This window comes from Fopius arisanus, unplaced genomic scaffold (assembly GCF_000806365.1).
Source record: "Fopius arisanus strain USDA-PBARC FA_bdor unplaced genomic scaffold, ASM80636v1 scaffold00004, whole genome shotgun sequence".
In the NCBI taxonomy this organism is placed as follows: Eukaryota; Metazoa; Arthropoda; class Insecta; order Hymenoptera; family Braconidae; genus Fopius; species Fopius arisanus.
In genome coordinates this window covers 824155-838454 of record NW_011887743.1, presented here as the reverse complement: position 1 = coordinate 838454, position 14300 = coordinate 824155, and the positions used below count along the sequence as shown (strand labels likewise).

At 43.5% G+C, this 14300-nt stretch overlaps 1 protein-coding gene across 3 annotated transcripts in view; it reads right to left on the bottom strand.

Moving 5' to 3' along the window:
- The window catches only part of bru3 (bruno 3), a 253996-nt gene that overhangs the window by 159426 nt on the left and 80270 nt on the right, over positions 1–14300 (bottom strand). The window lies entirely within an intron of this gene.

Sequence of the window (14300 nt, the reverse complement as noted above, 5' to 3'; positions counted from 1 at the left end):
GCTCGTATTTCAGCCAATCAAATTGAAAGCTTCCGCAATACCATAAATCCCGGAAATTTTCATTATTCAAACGATAAAATATTCCTCCCCATTCATTTTAACCGGGTAGAAAACATAATTAAAGCACCATGTGTGCAAGGGGCTCCACAATAAATCTTGTGGATCAGCAATAATGTCTAGAGAACTTGGCTCCTCGCATTTCAACGCTGGCGATCCCTTCTCAAGTCTTCCAGAAGACGTAGTGGCAGTTTTGCTTCACCATTTACGGATGCTTACACCCACTTTTTTGGACGAAGAGAAAAAAAAAGGGAATTCAGTGAAGTATGGAGTTGGGCATCAAGTTGCCGAAAAATTATGCGAGTTTTCTCACTCCAGCGTCTAGTCGAAGGTGTCTAGACGAAGGGTGAGCTAGAGCATGGAGATTCGTATGCAAACCGATTTGTGGGAATTCGGACTGACAAAAAGTTATGGGAAACCGGTGAAAGACATCGAGGGGATGGATTTACATTAGTAATGCGCCATCAAGAAACAGAGGAATAAATGAACTCGAATTGTGTCAAAACGTCAAACTATTCCCCCATGAATTATTGATCTGAGAGATGATGTAACGGGAGATAATTCTCATTTTTCTTAATCGTTCGCGAACAAGGGCCGATGCAACATCGGTGTCAGATATAGGGTACGTTTGTGCAGCAACATCCGGTACATTCATCATTCTTGGAAGCACCACCGGAATGGTGTGGTAGCACCAGAGCTATCTGTCACCCTGTGGTAAGATGGCCAGACCCTTTATACGCCTAAGGACGAGGGAGAGCCTCTGGGTTGGCAAAAGCCGCGGAACCGGCGCGGGGAGATGTCGGCAGTGCTCCAGCTGCATCTGGACAATCTCCAAGAGCCTCCAGGACACGCTGGAATCCTCGGCTCAGGACCCTGCCACTTGACTTCATAAATTGCTACGGTATAACCCCCTCCAGCCAGAACCACATAACTGTTTCTAACCAATTATTATAAATAAAATGTGGCCAGCCGTAATGATAAACGGCTTTGCCCTGGAGGAAGCGGATCTCCTCGACCGCGGATGGCTCCGTAAGCTCTCACCAATGGGCTCTGAGCCACATTCAAGCTCCCACCCTGATGCTCTATTCCATTTTACTCGCGATAACAGTTATATGAATCATTTATACTCCGAAAAATTTACCTTCCATTAAAGAAAAGCCCTTAATGTGCACTATTTCTCGCTAACGGTTTCCCACCCACCGTTAATCATTACTTTCGTAAAACTTTTCGATTTATCAAAATCAATCAGTTAAAAATACTTGATGGGATATGTACCTTAATTTGATGGTAATTAATATCAAGTCGTTAATTCGTAATTATTGAGGTAATTAAAATTCGGTTTTCGGGGCTCTAATATTATATGAGGGAAATAAATTATTGGACCGGTTGTTTGTACAGAATTTATTAATTATATCGTACTATCCCATTACGATTTTACCGAGCAATGTTTTCTATGTTGAAATAAAATTCGGGGGAAAAATATAATGTGTGACTGAATTGCTCCGGAGCGGAGATAATTCAAGCCTACAGTTGTCCACAGTTGTGAGCGTGCCAGAGACTAGGGAAAAATGTAAATGAAAAAATACGAGTTGTGATATCATACGATAAATAATATTATGGGTAGACTCTATGAAATACCGTCAAGCCTATAAACTGTAATTTTATTTGGCGAAGCCAACAACTCGTAAATCATATTCCCGAGCCAGCTTGTATCGCGATTACACACCATATTACATTTGTCAAGAACCAACCCCTCCGCGATGTTTGTTATTTAGGAATGGCTAGAACAGATGTCTCGCTTTGGCAGAGTTTTCTGGCTTCTATCGCAGAAATAATAGTTTTTTCTTTCTCATCCTCATCCTCACCCTACCACACTGTCTCGTGGCTTCACACTCCTATTTCCCACACTTCCGCCATTCTTTCCCCTAATGGGCTAGGAAAAGGACTGTCATCTTGGCCGTCGCCAGAAAATATCTAACTTCCAATTAGACAGGAGAAAGAAAATACCGCTTTTCCCGAGTTATATGTTCACTTATAGTGCGATGAGAGTTCGTGCGAAATGAGAGGAAAGAGGACAGCGAGAGGCCTTAGAATCTCGAGAATACCTCCATTTTCTACGACTCTCTTCATACCCACCCTCCGGAGAAAATAATTTTCCAGCAATCTAGGGAAACTATCAGAAGAGCGAACCTCTATTTACGATTGCGGATTAATTCGGCGGAGGGTTTATCGTAACGTTTCTCTCATTTCACTTCTCTCATCTAATCTCCCGGAATGAACTCCTAAATTTCCGCAGTAAAATACCCAGGGGTTTTCAATTAGAAATTCTATATCTCCTCAATCTCCGTTTTTGAAGAAACTCCTCTAGCCGCAGTCGAGTAAAATCGTCTGGGTGGAGTGAAAAAAAATTTATATATAAGTGGAAGAGCGATTGCTCGCAGAGATTGGTGAGTCGCTATAAACAGTGGTAAACGGCAACAAGCGAGAAGCAAGTAGGCTTCGTGTATTTTTCCGTCTGCCTGAATCTGCAAAGAGTATGATTCCTCAAGGAACGGCTGAACTTTCCACGGTACATGCATCTCTGTGTGCCAGTGCGGTTTTCGCCTTTATCCGTAGCACTGCACTCGCTAAAGACGAGTTGTACCGACAAAAGGGAAAAATCGTCGTTTGGACCTACCCGGGTGTACACCGGGTTGAAAAAGCAAAAAAAAGAATCCTAGAACTACGCACCTCAGTGGATTCTTCTGCATAAAGCAAGTAACGAGTCTCGGAGTATTTTTTCGGGGGTTCGCCGAATATTCATATCTACTTTTTTTTCTCCAGTGTACACCTCCACGAAAAAAAAAATCTATGAGGAATTTCGGTAGAGTTCCATAATTCGATGCGACCTTGAAATTCGGTCTATTTTTACGGAAGTCTTTTGTGATTTTTGCGGATGTAAAAATTCATCGAATATCAATTTATTCACATCCGAATTACGGAACTTTTACGGATTTTTTTATGGATTTCTTTCACTGTGTAGAGTAATGATTGAGTTGCAATTTTCTTTTGAGTTGCCTAAATTAATCGAGCTTTTGACGATTGTATGACGGACGTGGCGGATAGTGAGAGTATTAAACACATTTCGCCTGACCGCTTCTACCGCACGACTGCGAGACGTGCTTTCTGGCTTTCTAGTGTGGCAGACAGTTCTTGCACACGTAGTGTACGGTAGATAGCCTATCTTGGTAATCAGCAACGGACACGAAGGCAAGCCACAATTATGGGAAACCAGACGGACGGCCCGACCCCACTCATAATCAAATGGCGTAGAGACGGTTTCAGAAGGTAGCGTACCAGATTATATTTAGATGTTGATACCGTAAAATTCAAGCATCAAAGGAAAATCTCGAGCTTTGTCGTGCTCATGAATAGTCTCTAGAAAGATAGCTCTCGATTTTAATTAATTAATCGCAACAAGATGAAAGGACATGGGCAGATCTATCCTGCAATTGTGTGCAACGGTACCATGATCGATGGTAAGACGAATGAAATATGGTAATTTTCATGATCGAATTCTCCTCGACAATAATGCGTTCGTGAAAATAATTAAAATGGAGAGAACAACGGAATAGCAAACGCGACACAAAATATCGATGAGATTACATTTCCAGGGTGGTATCATGTATCTCTGCCTCATATTTCCGTCCACGCGGATAACGCTCATAATGCGAATGGAAATGTAATGGTAAAATATTCTACGGTCGACGAATTACAATGACGAAATTCTGGCGTTTTGATATTTGTATTTTCCCGAGTAAAAGGCCTATTTCGAAGAGTTCGTAACGGTAGTGAAATTACTGCCCCATAACAATCGGCGCGACTCGCTCGTCAGATTGACCTTGAGTTTATAAAAAATTTTACGTAGCGATGCATCATGTATTGACAGAGATTTTATTCTAAAAATTCGCATCGTAAAAGTTAGATGTCGTTTCTCGACGATGGCTTTGAAATTAATCTACGAAAATGTTTTTTCTTTGCGTTCGATTAAAATCACGTAGATCGAGGCCTTATGATGCTTTCCCGCGCGAAGATTTTATTTGAAGTTTATTGCCCTTTGTCGAGTCGAGACTTTGTCGTTTTCCTCCACGATTTTTGTAGTTGTATCAGAAGACTTTGGCAATTACCTTCGCCTTTTCTGCTCTGAAATAATTCTGCTCTACTGCTTTCTGCTCTTTCCTTCTTTTCACAGAAGTCGACTCGAATTTAAATTCAGTTTCAGCCTTGAATATTTGATGATCCTCGGGTAGTGTGGCTGGCAAGCAATTATTACACTAGACAATTCACAAGATCCACCGCTGCGCTGGTCTGAACGATGTTAGTAGTCAGTTGTTTCCTCGGAGTCGTCCCTCCCGCGGTTCAATCTGAGATACTAACTGAAATGTATGCCTATAATATATGCTTGTGTCACGCTCTGATTGGCTGTCAAAAACGAGAAGGAGTCGAAATGCGCCTGGCACGCGATTGGTTCATTCCGATCTGGTAGGAGACCGCCATGCGGGCGTCTATAAAAATGCGCAGTCCCAGTTGACCAGCATCATTCCTGCGCCGAGCTCTCCAGCGACAACATCTCCTGTAAGCAGCACAAGTTCGCTGCAGTAACCAGTCGCCGGGAATTGTTGCGATAGAAGAAGCTGCCGAAAATAGCAGTGATCTCGCAACCGTCGAAGTCGGAGAATACTAATAAACCACGGTTTATTAAACGGAACGACAGGAGATTTTGATGGCTGGGATAATTTTTGTCTTTCCTCCAATACGATCTGAGATGTTTCGTAATATGGAAATCCGTAATATAGCCTAGTGGCTCACTTCCATTGGCTGCGGGAGGTAGAGTAGGGGGGTAGCCATCCAGAAGTGCATAAAAGTTCACACTCACAATTGCCCAGCATCATTCCTCCGCCGAACCCTCCAAATGAAACATCTCCTACCAACAACAGAAGGTTCCTAAAATAGCCGTAGTCGTAAATTGTCGCGGCGGGAGAATTTGTCAGCAATCGCAGTGAATTAGCCAACGTGAACCGTAGTGGTGGAAAAATTTTAATAAGTTACAGTGAGTTAAATTGAAAGACAGTCCCTAATGGCTGATGTGATAGTTACACTGATGAATATGGGAATGAAACCTCAAGCTGCGATGAAACGAACCCATCCCTCACACATCCTTACCTGCCAGCTTTTCCTGATCCCAGGCCTATACCAGAACTCCTGTGAGTAATTTATCCTCTATAATATAAATCTGAGAGAAAATTACAATTTCAGCGTTTTATAACAAATTAAGACCTTCGAAATTTTTAAAGATTCCATCGAATCTCCGGAGAAAATTTAATTTATAAACGTCGGTTTTTTTAATTTAAAATTATTTCGTACGCGAAATTAAAAGATAAAAATCCGAGAACATGTATATGGGTATAGCTCTCTATTGAAGGATCGCGTCGTACGATAATGGTCCACCTTGCCATTCCTTATCGTATCCCGAGGACATTCAAAATTCCGCGATCCTTTATAGTATAACCATGTTGTACACCCTTTCACTTGCGTCGGCCCTACGTAACGTGACATACACGCCTATTCATACCCCTCGGGTAAAATTTCATCTCAGTGATTTCATTGGAAGCGTCTCACAGGGAGTTTAAAAAAAAAAAGTGCATTCAGCTCGGTGCGATGGTGAAAGCCTCTGGATCGATAGATTGGCGAATAGCTGAGTTCCCGGATGGAATCAGCTGAGCAAGAGTTCCAAAGAGCTGCGGTCCTGTATCTTCACGTCCTTCCCTCGGTTGAAATCCTCTTCACCCTGTTTGCATGACCTTCCATTTGGTGTGCAGTGCATACACACCGTCATCAGTCTTCATTACGAAACAATGGGCCGGCAGCGGGCGTTAACAACTCATCCGTGTGCCGACAACGTTCCCTCGACGACGACCCGGATGTCGCCCAACGGAATCCGCCAGCCGACGCGCGATTAAAAGGACAATGGCAAGGGAAAGGGAAAGGGGATTGCTATACGCTTTGGTATTCTCCAACGTTTGCCGGCTCACTAACGATTAGTAGCCAGGATCATCCCGCCATTATCCATCAGCCTCTTACACGTACATTATTGCATACATCATCGTAATGCACCTACTACCAGAGGGCATAGATGTTACCAATCACAATGTTGCGAGGGGAATCGCGCGGGAGAGATGAATGGCGGGATTGGGATGCTAAGACATTTGCTGAGTGATGTATCGTGCGAGACGTATCGAAATAGAGTCGTAAGCCCGCGATTTCGGTGAAATCCTCGGCGGTAAAAAGAGAAGGGGCAGGGTAGCAGTACTAAAAGCGAACTAACTGGGCTATGAATAATGCAGCCTCGTACATCTTCCTTCTCTTCCTGATAATTATGTTTTACACCGTTATGCCGTGTTTCGTTAACCCCGTTGAGAGGGACCGAGGGCACACCTGTCTACTGACTTTGGCATTATCCCTGCATATTCATTACTTAACACTAAGTATTACTTCAACCCTTGGCCGAAATATAACAGGGTAATAGCAGTTGGTAACACGTATACTCGTTTCTACCGGTATCCAGCCTTATCATTGCCCCATGAATGTTGCTACAATCCTGTTCTTCTATTTGTGATGGGGTATCAGGGTGGTGTACAAAATTTACATCGAATTCGTGACAACGAGGGCTCTTACGTATTATAGCTATTCACGTAATTTGGAGGCAAACTTCGCCGTGTAATCACCCTCTGGTTAACAACAGCGATCAATCGATGCCTCAAAAATCGTGTTGAAAAAATCATGGTGCTCACTGTACGTTAATGTTATAAACTGTTTGGCCACAGGAAATTTCCGAAAGTCGTTGGCGAAGTGAGAATCATAGCCTGTGAAGAGTTTTTCGGATGGCAAAGTGGGTCGAGCGTGTAAAGCGTTACTGTTTCAGTGTATGTTTGCATATTCATTACTACGAGGGGGATCTTGTGCGACTCCGCACAGAAGGAAAAAAGTGTGCTCACTTAGAATGTCAGTGGACGAAGAAATGTTGTACTTTATTCTCGAGGGGATGGTAGGCAACGAGTTTATACCGCCCCCAGAGTTTTTTCAGGTGTTGAGAAAAATTTTTGGTTATGCTTTTCATAAAACCATATCCACTCGACGGCAATGCCTTTGTCTGTCCTTTCATCCGAATGTTTTGGCCTTACCAACTGTACAGTTGGGATTTGCCTTACACTAAACTAGAAGGTTGCAACACCCGTGGGACATAATTCCAGTTCTCCAACGTCTTGGCTACTCCCTCACGAAAGTTGCTACCTGCAAAGATGGAAATTACCCCCCGTCGAATAGCATGTCTTGGGCGGCTTCTTCATGCATTCACTTATGTATGCGCACGCGCATAATAGCAACTGTTTCGTCTGTACAGTTTGCATGTAAACGACGTCTTTATAATATCGGTGGAGAGGGCCGACGGGAAAGGTTAGCTGGCCACTCCTTTCCGCCAAGCTTATAACCATTTTTTTTTCCATCGTATCCTTCTGCATTTACACTGTGAAGCCTAAGTGCTCTGCTCCTCACCAAATGCATTCGCTCCCTCTCTTCCGGGGTACTTTATATTGGAAAATATTCATGACACGTCGGGGGAACACATTATCAAATATTCATAATTCAGTTATCTTTCCATTCTGCACTGACAATTCCTCTTTTTTCACCGTACTTTTCACGATTTTCACGGGATTATTCGGGCAAATTGTGATTATCTAGAGAATCAGGAGAGAAAAAAGAAAGTCAGAACACTGAGAGGAAGCTTTTCGTTGGTATTATGCCTGGCGACTCCGCATGGCTTCAATTGCAGGAAAAGTGGAAAAAGCTACCTGCTTTTGTACCACGGTAAAAAAAAAATGGGGGAGTGAGAGCAAAAGAGTATGGAAAGAATGGGAAAGGTCTCGTGACCGGGTGAAAATAATTACGGAAAGGAGCTCCGGTAATGCCAGAGTGCGCATTGAGAAGGAGGGACGGAAATGAGGTGAATGAAGTACCTTGAAAAAAAATTCAACCTCCAGGAAACTTCAGAGTATTAACAAAAATGCAGTTTTTTAGATTCTCCTCGAGCACCTCAAGAATTACGGCTATTATTTTTCCTACTGACGCTAAATTTGTACGTTTACAAACGGTCTGCGCTATTCCCTTAAAATCAAATACCCGATGAGCGCTCTGAAATATACCCTTCCACTCTTTAAATGAATTCACCACTAACTTCTCTATTTAATCCCAAAACAAGTTTACTAGGCAAGGGCGGGCCGAATCGACGAAACGGGGTACAAAGTTGCCGGGTAATTCTTTCGGTGATTAGCAATGGCTCATTATCCACGCAATTAGTAGTTTGCGTAATGAATTCAAGTGTTTGCTGCTTCAGAATTACCATGTTAACGAACATCACTTGGTACCGCGGTGCCTCTAGCCATATTATGTACTTTCCAATTCCTCTGACCCAGTCGGAAAATCCCAGAATAATCCGTGCATAGCTCCGTTAATTCACTCTCGATAGAAAAAAAAAATAGATATATCGGAAACCCCCCCGGGGGGGAAGGGCGAAAGGGAGGAAGGGGCTAATATATTGGTTTTGGTATCTGTGTTTGCCGTTTGGGTCGGATAAAAGGCAAAAAGAAACGGATCGAGAGTATAGGTGCAAACAAGAAACGAGAATACCCCACACCATCGGGGTGGGACCAGACTGGAGATCCAAAGTTGAAGGAAACCTGGGGGATTGCCAGAGGGCAGGGGGAGGGAGATGAGAACGAGGGGAGAGGGTGAAGGGACTGAAACGTACACAGTAGCTAGTCGATGTGATTGGCATGGTGCCAGGCGAGTCCTAACGATGCTTTTCCAAAGGAGGGAGAATCTTACTCCTCTTCGGTCCGCTCTATATCCAACAATGAGCTACCCAAAGATACTACCCAGCCACACCACTACCACCCATCGCATATCCTTGACGTTCTAACCCCTCAAACCTCCCCCTCACGAGGCTCTTCGCTTTTGCTTTTGCCTCCTAGTTATAGGCAGTGACGCAATGTTGTTACCGCAATCACATTTTGGCACGCTTCTAACGGCAGAGGTACATCTCTAATTCCCCTGGAATTCCCTTCATTTCGGTATTATTATTTTTGGCTTGAGGAAACAATTATTCCACCTCGGGATTATTGTTATTATCGTCGTGATGAGAAGGTGAATTCATTATTTTCGGGGGGTAGGCATGTACGAGGCAAGATTCATCCCGGTATTTCCCATATTCATAAACACTACTTGCTGGATTTTTTTTTTATCAAGGGATCAACTTGGAGAGAGAAATTTATTTTTATGGATTAATTACATCTTGTAGCCCGAAGGTAGTAGAGAACCGAAACATACGTGAAAATAGAAATTGAGGAAAGGTGCGACAATAACGGGATTCTACTGTAAATGAAAACTTTGGAAAAACGTCTCGAGGTATTGTAGCGGAAATACCAGACAACATTTTTCACGAGTGCACAATCGTTTTAACCGATCTTCGTAAAGAGTCATCCCCCGGATAATTAGACGGTCAGAATTCAGCTCATTCCCGACGTTGAAAAATCCTCGTATCTAATTTAAATTCTCGGCATAAAAAAAATAGCGACACGACGATAAAATGAGACAGAAGGGAGTGGAAAGTGTGCGTCCCAGGGAAGAGAAAAGAGGTGAAGCGTGGATGGTGGCCAAACCACGTGCGGCCGCGAGATTCATTCCGCTTTACGTAGGAAACCGGCCCCCTTGTGCCCATCCCTGACTATCCCTTGCAACTATATACCACCCACGGGAATTCTCTTGGTGTTCTACCCTGTTTCCTCTTTTCTACCCTATCTCTTGTACTTTTTTTCACCCTCTCGGTACTCATCCGCATACCTCTATATACCTCTGCAGTGTTGCGCTTTCCTTGTCCGCAAATCCGACTTCAGGAAGTGGGCAGCTGACTCTCTAAAAGCATCCTACACAATCCCAGAGTAGCCAGTGACTTTGTCAGCTGCGTGGGATACATAATACATCAGTTTGCTACCGAAATTTTGCGGTGAAATTCTCTCATCCCGGACAGTTGGAAAAATGGCCAAGCGAATGGATTCGGTGTGAAGGGCTTATTTTATTTTTCCATCTCGGTGTTTTTTTTTTCCTGTCTACCCTCACAATTTTTGACATCATCTTTCATTTTTCCAATGGGGAATCCAAAAAGAGGGAAATCTTGAGGGGTCATCCGTCCGAATGCGAGAGCATTGGCCGATGCGAAGAAACTTTTTTCATCCATTCCTCACATTTCCGCTCAACATCAAAGGCCATCCATTAAAAATCTACCATTGAAGATCCTGAGACACTCTACAACGAGAGAAAAAGATGTCTTTGGATCAAAATCCCCGACCGTAAGGATTGCAAACCATGGCCCACGTAAATACTCCATAAAAAATGAGTAAATAAAATGAACTGAGATATAATGACAAAAAAACTGGGGGACAGAGAAAATAAAAAATGTAATGGCTTAAAGTTGAGTGGAACCGAGTGGAATATATCTGTGTGTGAGAGTTGTATATAGACTTGGGGGAAAAGGAGGAGCAAGAAGAGGAAGAGGTTAAGCGGGTGAGAGGACGTCACCACGTATGAGAGGCATTGAATGATATAAACGTGGGTGGAACCGGGAAGATGAAGAGGGAACGAATGGGAGAGTTGCTTCGAGTCTCGTCTCGCATCGATCGTCACTGCACTCTTCTTGAGATAGCCCTGGTATCTTGAGCGTTCCTCCAGCGAATCCAAAGTTTTCAGCTCGTTTCCGATAATCGCGGTCTCTCCTGTCCTTGTCAGCCCCCACGATAGTCTCCACTGATTTGGCAAATGCCAAATTTATCTTCGAAATTCATTTACAGCGGCATTGAGGCACGCCGTGAAAAAAAAAATTATCTTCCATGAAGAAAAGTTTGAGTGTAGGATGCATTGGTGTTGTCATCGGACTTGACTGATGATTTATCGGACGGAAGATTTTTGTTGAAATGGTTGTTTAGGATATTATGGGGAAATAAGTGTAGAGTTGGCGAGGGGCATAGGTATCTGGATGGATAACTGTAGGGGTAGCTGTCACAAGCACGCGCTCATACACCCCACCAACACACGGAAATACAGGGTGGCCCTCGCACAAAGGAAATTAATTATCCACGCGTCAACCAGACCATAGCTCTGCTGCTGCATCATTTCCGTCTACACCCATTTCGATTCCACGATAGGATATATGTATACACCCTTAGGCGGAAAATATAATTGGCGTTATACACCATTCCACGGTGGAAGATCGTGTATTGGAATAAGTTTTGATTGTGGAATATGTTACGTCAGAATGCTGAATTTTCAAATGTTGTGGAATAACATTTGATATGCGGGAGTGAGTTTTCCCAGCAGTTTTTGATGGTGAAAAAATTGGGTAGAGTATCTGTAGAAATTTGAAATTCAGAAATTCACCCGGGGCTATGTAACGGCTCATATGCCGTCACGTTTCAAGGCTTTTTCCATTCTTTTCCAACCCTCGCCCTCATATCCAATGCATTCTCCCAATTCATGTATGTATCCGCGGATCTATTGGCTATTGAATTCCTGTCATGCGGTAACGATAACCCAGAAGATCGCTCTTGCAGGAACAACAAAGCTGGATAGAGTGTATTTTGATAAGGCGCTGAAATTTTAGAGGCAAAATCGCAAATTTAATTTTTGTCAAATACTATACACGAGAAATGGAGAAAGAAAAACTGATGATTCGGGTCGGAATAGTTCATACATAACTCATGAAGTTGAAAATATGAAATAGCGTAAAAAAGTTGACGAGAGATAATTTTCATTTTTTCTTCCCTCCATTTCATTTCTCGTCTGTGGGAAGTCTGCCAGCACAGCTACCATCTCTCTTATCCACCGGATACGATCCTGACCCAAAAAGGCCGGGTAAATTAATAAATTATGAAACTTTTCCCTTGGCTCACGGCCGAATTGCACACACTAGAAGCGAAAGGGGGCTTTACGGGATCCTGATGCCTCGCTTCCGATGCTTTTATGCGAAGAACGTCGCCAGTTACTACTATATCCCTTTCTCTACTAAAAGCGTATTCTATACGCGGGGGAAACCGATGATACCCATTACCAATAATTTTCCGTCCAAACATAAACTCGAAAAAAAAAACAAAGGGAAATAGAAAATGAAAACCCGACGAGCGGAAATGTTGGCAGCATACTGTTGCACCCAGTGCGTATTAGATTTCAAATTGATGATGTCCGAATTGTTGAAATGACTTTTAGTATTGAGGGGTATAAACTACAATTAATATGATAACTTCCATCATTTTTCGTGGTATAATTCAACTGAAGTTTTAATGTAATTACCGCTCGTTTGATATTTCAAAACCAAAATCGGGGGAATTCAATGAACAGTTTTCGACAATCCTTTCTTGCGTAGAGACAGTGGCAGAATTGAACAGAAATTAATGAAAATACGGGTAAATAGTATCTGCAATACCGGTGAAATCCCAAACCCCTACATTCACGACAGTTTCATACGAGCCCTGTAGCACAATTACGATATCACGAATCACGGGGAGCGATACATCGCGCATCCACCGATAGACCTCTCTTTCATCCGGTAATTAGTTCGGAGAGTAACCCGAGGATCTTATCGCCTTGTCCGATCGACACTTGGGTGCCACGAGCAACGATTATACCGTACACTGAAGCAACTCAATACGCCGCACCTATCGTCCCCCTCGTTTCAACCAGTAGGTGGCACACGGTAGCCCTTAATTAATTAACACCGCTACCAAACAATAATTATCGAAATGGAAGATGGTATCGTTGGCTTATTTATTGAAACTCTGATATCAGTTTTACGGTGGGGAGATTCGTAGCAGCCGACAACCCCCTACAACCCCCTCCAACGAGCAAATACGTCCAACAATCCGTGCTGCACACGACGATTTCCAGCATTTACAGCACACGGCACCGAACTCAAACCGATAGTGTATCCGAAAGCCCCGACGGCCCCTAATTGATTCATAAATTAATTTGCCTTCCCCGCAATATCTCCCTCTCTCTCTCTGTATTCCTCTCTCCCCTCTCGGTTCTCTCACCTCATTTTCCTAACTCTGTACTGGAGCTCTGGTATACCTATACCGATCGTATTTACGGCTTTTAATTATAGTTCCCGGTGCCTGTGTCTACTCCATAGATTTGCGCTGAAATTAATTTCGTCAATTCTCGGCGATAATGGCCCCTCCGATTCGACGGGGTCAGCTATCGGATAGTTTTTGGCCGTGAAAAATGTCCGATGGGAGACTCCGTGAATGGCAGGAATTTGCCGTATATTCGGCATTTTCAACTTTGGAATCGCTGATTCGACGATAATAGAGAGGTATGCTGGGAGAATTTTCCCTCTCTTTTCGAACCCCTTTCCTCATAATCGAGGCCTCGGTGGAGTTTCGAAACACATGGGGAATTGGAGACTAACCATTGAGTTGGAAATCGGTTGGGCCACAGGCTCGTTAAGCCGATACCGTCTGCACGCACGCGGCGGTTATCTCCCTCGATTATATTTCCGTCTTTCTCCCTCTTGTGGCACTGAGAATCACTCTTTGGCCCTCTTTGCCTCCGTTTGGTTCTCGTTGGCCTCAAATTCCATCGATATTAGGGCGGATGTGGAATGACGATCGGTTACACCTACATTTTTAACCACTTGCTCTTCCACCGGATCCTCCAGCGATAATTATGTGCCAATTAAATTTAACGACTGTTCATTATTTCAGTCTGCGAGAGGACTGCACGTACGCGGGGGTTATGGATCCTCGGACCCCTCGTCCTGGGCCGGATAATCCCTCCACTCGGTTTTACTCTCCCTTATACTCTCACCCGACAATCTGTCCAAATGTCCTCTTTCCACCCACTGGGCTTTTTCGGGTGGCATTTCCAACCGTCGCCAACATCCCAGATCGAAATCCAATTACTTTTTAATATGTCCCACTGAGGCCATTCGAATCGACTACGAAAAATGGGGGGAAATCGAAATCAAGCGGAAATATTTCGGTGGGAGAGGAAATCTGGAATTAAGTTGACATTTTTCTGATTCAAACATTACTCCGATTTTGTGCACCGGGCGAATTTGAATTGAAGTTTTCGAAGTTCGGGCAAATGATAATTTCACGAGT